General features: G+C 31.3%; 1 protein-coding gene across 1 annotated transcript in view; it reads right to left on the reverse strand.

Annotated features, from left to right (window-relative positions):
* The window catches only part of LOC124102023 (bile acid receptor-like), a 48,144-nt gene extending 44,517 nt beyond the window's left edge, over nt 1-3,627 (reverse strand). Inside the window, exon 1 of the mRNA XM_046458294.2 lies at nt 3,524-3,627. The gene's annotated coding sequence lies outside the window, so the exon portion shown is untranslated. The remainder of the gene's footprint in view (nt 1-3,523) is intronic.
* Nucleotides 3,628-6,781: the final 3,154 nt, after the last annotated feature.

Consider the following 6,781-nt stretch of genomic DNA (forward strand, 5'->3'; position numbering starts at 1 on the left):
ATGAGAAAAATTTTTAAAATATAAGACTATCCTTATAGGAAAACTATTTTTGTTATTTTCCAGGAAGGAACTCAAAAAGATTACATCTTTGAATAGAATTAAACAGGAAATCCCAGTTTAAGAAATTGGAAACTATTGTAAGAAAATAAAGATCACTATAGAGGCCACTGTTTATAGCTTTATGCTGTCCATTAGAAGACAAAGATTATTTTCCATCTTTAAAATGAAACAAAAATGCTGGGCATAGTGGTGCATGCCTATAATCCCAGTGGCTCAGGAGGCTGAGGCAGGGGGATCATGAGTTCAAAGGCAGCCTCGGCATTTTAGTGAGGTCCTATGCAATTTAGTAAGACCCTGTCTCAAATTTTAAAAAGAGCAGAGGGGATGTGCTGAGTTGGGAATGTGACTCAGTAGATTCAATCCCTGGCACAAAGAAGAAGAAGGAGAAGAAGGGGCTTTAAATAATGCTAAAAGGTATACACACATGAAAAACTTCTGAGATAGCTTCTGAGATGATTGGATAACGTTTTACTTTGATTTATTACTAATGTGTAGATTCATGACTAAGATTTATATATCCATGAAGGTGATTAAATAGTAATATCTCCGAAATTTGTTTCCTTTATCATTTAATAGGATCCAGGTTCCTTTAAAAGCATTTGAATTTTCCAGTCCTCTACTGGCATAACAGTCATGTACAGTATATATTGGATGGAACAGCAGGAACAAGATCAGTGCCCCAAACAGCAGTGAACTTTCAACATGAAGTTTCCCTTGAAAAGTAAGGACTAATGTCAATCCGATCACTTAGTACATACTTCTCTTTTTCCTCTACTAAAACAAGTCAATTCTGAATGCTATTGGTTTAATTTTAATTTGTTTCGTTCTTCCCAAGCTTTTCTTCTGAGTTTCAATTAGATCTTAGAAAATTACAAATGAACATGAAAATTTGAAGTTGTTATTCTCTCTCCTTTTAAATTTGCTGAATTTACCACTAAACTTCACATAATACAGTGTTAAATATCTGAAGGAGACTGAAAATTAAAATAGCATTCAGTACTGTTTAGAATCAGACTCTGCTGACTGAGAGTTTATTTGAAAATAATATAGAACAAACCAGAAGTAGTACATTAAACAAAACTGGCAATATATGGTAATACATACTAACAATCACATAAAGATCTTATGGTAATGTCACTGTCAAGGTTAATATTGTAAATTACAATATTCTAAAACCAAGTCCTTCTAATAATGGTAAATAAGTGTGTTAAAATGTTATCTTTCACAGATCTGTTTTTATAAGCTTATGGACTAGTTTTACTCCAGGTTATATATGGGACATATACAAAAGTAAGCCTCTGGTAAAAAGATACCTTTTAAAATATGAAATTTCTATCTTTTTTACAAGATCTCATTAATATTTGCACTATTATTAACGTAAGATTTTCGCTAAATTTTTTCAGTCTTTTAAATGTTTAACAGAAATACTATAATACATGTGCATAATAAAATAAACCTTTCAAAATATTCATGAAATTAGTCTAAAAACATTTCAGCAAACTATTAATAATACAGAGCAGTATATAATCAAAAATTTCCTATTCTATTAAAAAGAAAAGCTTCAATGGCTCTGAAATGGTTCTGTTTTATTATCTTTCCTAGTAAATATTTATTTAAAATAAAATAACTTCATTAGAAGAGGATTTTTTATCAAGAGGTTCAACTTGACATAGACAAAGTCTATGCTTTTTCTGTGACAAATATAACTTTAATAAAATCTGTGTTTTTCACAGATTGTAATGGTTATTTACTGAATAAATGCTTAATTCTATAAATAAATTTGCATTTCCTCCTCCTTAATCAAAACCGTTCTCAATTAACTTTCAAATAGCTAGTTTTGAAAGGAAAAACATCGATTCCTGAAAACTAAATCTACATGTTAGAGAATTTCTCATTTTTTACATTTTACATTACATTTGCAATACAAGTCACTTGAATAATGAATAAATGAATCACATGGATTGATACAATTGAAAACTAGATTGCTTCAAAAGAAAAACAGTTTTCATAGTAGCCTCTACTAAAAGTGATACATAATTATAAAAACATTTTTCATGGAAGTGTTATTCTTTGATATATAATTATAAAAAGGTTTTTTTATGGTAAGGCTTCTTTGAGCTAAAATTCTCTAGTCAGAGCTTATTGGAGCCAAGGAAAATGAAAAGAATATATTTGAACAACACAAATTAAGGTCCACTGGTTCCTTTATAAGAGTTAATACTTTAGAATATAGAGGACTTTTGACACCGTATAGTCTTCATATACTTTTTTACAAGCAGCTGTAACGAGATCTTATTATAAAATTGCTCTTTTAAAGTATACACTTCAAGAACATTCAGAGTATGCAACTATTACCACCACCTAATTCCAGAATACTTTAATCACCCCCAGAAGAAATCCCATATCCATTAGCAGTCACTCCTCTCTCCCTCTTCTCCTTAGTACCTGATAATCACCATTCTATTTTCTCCATGGATTTGCCTATTATAGACTTTTCACATAAATTGATTCATACAATTTTATATACAGCTCTAAATTTAAAAAGTTTTTAATTAATATTATGTCAAGTAATTTTCATAACTTAAGAAAGACAGCAAAAAGAGAAAATAGACTAATAGAAAAATAAAAGGCTATGAAATTAGTATTTTATATCCATTTCCCAAGTAGGATAATTTTTATAACTATAACTTAATAGCATTTTCAAGAGCTATAATTCCCTAAATATACATTTATCACAATATTTCTCATGCTGTTTTGTTTTGGCTTTGGTTTTTTGTTTGTTTGTTTTGTTTTGTTTGGCAGTTCTGAGGATTAAACTCAGGGCCTTGGGCATGTTAAGAGAACTATACCACTGAGCTATATTTCCAGCCCCGTTTCATGTGTTTTGAACTTATATACAAACTAATGTTTCAAAAAAAAAGGATAATGTTGATAAGCTATTTTTAAAAGAACTTAACTTCAATTTTTAAATTTTTTTTTTTTTAATTTTTAACATGGTGCTAAGGATTGAACCCAAGCCCTCACCTGTGCCAGGCAAGCACTTTACCACTAAGCTACAACTCCAGCCTCTCAATAAGCTCTTGATTTAAAAACAAGTTATCTTTAGTAAATATTACAATAAAGATTGTGGAATAACTTAGGTTATTGTATCAAATGTCAACTAAAGTCCAACTATAATCCAAAGTTGGCTTGACATTCTTTAAGAGAAAACCAAATTAGTATATATTCTACTTTCCTTAATTAAATGTCTTTTTTAGGGAAAATGCTTTTCATGTAGTAACAACAATCAGCTTACTCAAACTTGCAAAAATTAATTTTCAATAGTGGAAATTAAAGATTTCAAAAATACCATTATTAACATCTTACAGTTTAATAATAGTAAACTGCCAAAATAATAACATTCATATTTAACTTAGCATAAAATTATAAAATTTTCTCATTTTTAAGAAGACAAAATACTCACATTTAGGTGATATTACTAAAGACTGTCTTTTTCCTCACACAATGAATACAGAGAGATTTAGCAACTACTTCACTCTTCAGTAGGAGCAAACTGGGCCTTTTCCCTATTTATCAAGGGTAGAGAGGGGGACACTGCATACACTTAGGCTCCAGACACTCTGCAGAGCAGTTCTTCAGCACTATCTCAAAGACAAACTTCCCACACAGTCCTCTCTTGGGTCAAAACAAGGGCAATTACAGGCTGACATAAATTTTAAAAAATAACCAGATTGTCAGGGATAGAGGCCTTTGGGACCTTAAGGTCATATTCTCCTAGAGTTCCTTATTATTGACTTAATAAATATTTTGTTTTCTTTATTGAGTTTGACATTCTTCCACTTTGTTTACAAAACATTGGTCTCCACAAGCTAGCAAGAATATGGTAAGTGAGGAACAGCCTCATTAATTGTCTCTCCATTACTACAGGTGTTGTGACAATCCAACTTTGAAATTTAATTTTGAATTGCCTACAGATAAAGAAGTTGCTTAACCAATTAGAAGTATGAATAACAATTCATAAACTGATATAATGTTAGATGTGTACAAGTTATGTAATCCACATGTCTTTTTTAGGTGTGGAGCTAACAGAAAATTGCAACACAAATATATGTGTATTACTACTTGTTCAATATCTCAGAGCTAATTATAGCAGAGTTGAAACTATGAAAACCCAAACACTTTAACAGAATATGTAAATAACTTCATTATAGTTTTTTAAGATGTCACTTATGTAAATAAATTCTGTTGGATACCAGTAGGCTTATAGTCTCATTTCTTTAAGGCATTCCTAAGGAGGCACCGTTATAAAAGAGTTCTGCCACTAAACTTTAATTTTCCTAGTCACATCTCCTCTGACCTGGTGACTTACCTGTTTTGTCTAATTCTAAACTTTAGTCCCAGCCCAGTTTCTGACTTTGTAACAACTATATTCATGCTGATTCTTCAAGAGCCCTCATCTACTACAAGGAAGAGTTTATGATAAAATCATGATAAAATTTGCCATGAAGTCATGTATACATTTTAATAATGGGCCCTGTATCTAAAAATTTTTAAATATATGAACCAAAGAATAATGATCATAGCATTATAATTCATTTGTATTGATGCTAAAATATTATTGAAATAGACTCAGAATTATATCTTAAAAGAATTAACACTCTACCAGCAACCTTACATTGAAAAACAGCAAAAATATAGTACTGAAAATTTTTTAAAGCAACGCTTAATTTCTAAAGTATTTGGCAGGAACATTTATTTAGTTCTTTGTTTGTTTATTTTTACTGGCAATAAAACCCAGGGGCACTTTACCACTGAACAACATTTCCAGTCCTTTCTGATTTTTACTTTGAGACAGGATCTTGCTAAGTTGCTTAGGCTGGCCTCAAACTTGTGATCCTCCTGCCTCATCCTCCCAACTGTCTGGAATTACAGGCATGTGCCACCGCACCTGACTCCAAAAACATTTATTTCTAAAGGGAATACATTTTTGAAAAAAAAAATTTAGCCCTTTAATTATTAGCATATAAGTATCAGCACTAATTTTTAAATTACTTTTACTGTTTGGATAATTCCCAGTTTGAACCTCTACCTAGAAGCAGAATTGTCAGTTTCTGTATTCAAGTGATGTACCTTCAAATACTAAATAAACTATTTATTAATTCATATCATCTTGATGACTCATACGCTCATTCCCACACCAACACTGCCTAAAATTAGTTTGAAATCATTATCACATAAATAATTTGAGTGAATGAAGCCTGTACAATAAACTTCTTTAGAAACCCAAAGTATTGTTATGACCATTATCTTTAAGCTAGAAATATACATACCTGGAACTATTGTTACAAATAATGTAATTCCTTAAGACCCAGGTTATATCTGAGATATTCCAATTCAATGATAATCAGCTTCCTTTAGTTTTACAAAGGATAATTCATTCAGAATTATGCAGTTTCTAATTTCAAAAGTAATTATGCTGGTATTCAGGGGGAAAAAAAAACAGTGAAAATAGAACATATTTTAAAATTCCACACAGGCTCCTACCACCTGAGCATGCGGGTTTTGTTTTGTTGTTGGTTTTTTTTTTCCAGTATGGGGATTGCCCCCAGGAATGCTCTTCCACTAAGATACAGCCCCAGCCATTCCCGCCCAGTTTTTTGTTTGTTTGTTTTTGTTTTTTTGTTTTGTGTTTTTGAGACAAGGTCTCACCAAGTTACACAATCTGGTTTTGAACTCGTGATTCTTCTGCCTCAGCTTTTCAAGTCATTAGAATTACAGGCATGCCACCACACTGGCCATGATCATTCTATTTATAATCATACAGTTCACTGATATACAATAATATGAATAAAAGAGAAATCTTTTGAAGTTTATTTTTATACTATTACTCAGTACACAGCTATCCTCAATAGATACATACTACTTAAGATAAATATTAACACTATTGGCCTGGAGTTGTAGCTCAATGGTAGAGTGCTTGCCTAGCATGTGTGAGGCACTGAGTTGGATTCTCAGCACTGCATATGATTAAATAAAATAAAAGTCCTTCCACAACTAAAAAATTTTTTTAATATATATTAACTCTGTTGCCTTCCAGCGAGATTCTAAAAAGTTACAAGTGTAATCCACTTGTTTTATTTATTTACTTTTAATATTATTTGACTAATGAATATGTAGAAATATCTCACTGTAGTTTTGATTTGCTTTTCTCTCATGATTGAACATCTTTTCATTTACTTATTTGCCACCTGCATTTTCTCTTTTCCCTGTTTTCTAATTGGATTGTTCATATTTTTACTATTGACTTTTGAGATTTCTTTATATATTCTTTATAGTCTTTTACCACAATTTTCCCCAGTCCATCCTTTTTACAGGTTTTTTGAGGGGGTTTTTTGGTTTGTTTTTGTTCTTTGTAATCAGGACTGAGAATAGGGGTCTTTTACCTTTGAGATAGGATCTTGCTAAATTTCTAGGGGGAGGTCTTGCTAAACTGCTGAGCCTGGCCTTGAACTTTCGATCATCCTGCCTGGGCCTTCTGAGTCACAGGATTACAGACATGCACCACTGCATCCAGCTTCACAGGGCCTTTTGCAGAGCAAAAGTTTTTAATTTTTTTAATTTTTATTTTTTATTTATATATGACAATGGAATGCATTACAATTCTTATTAAACACAGCACAATTTTTCATATCTCTAGTTGTATACATAGTATATTCACACC

Source organism: Marmota monax, unplaced genomic scaffold (genome assembly GCF_021218885.2).
Source record: "Marmota monax isolate L192 unplaced genomic scaffold, Marmota_monax_Labrador192_F-V1.1 WCK01_AAM20220418_F8-fsc00087, whole genome shotgun sequence".
Lineage (NCBI taxonomy): Eukaryota > Metazoa > Chordata > Mammalia > Rodentia > Sciuridae > Marmota > Marmota monax.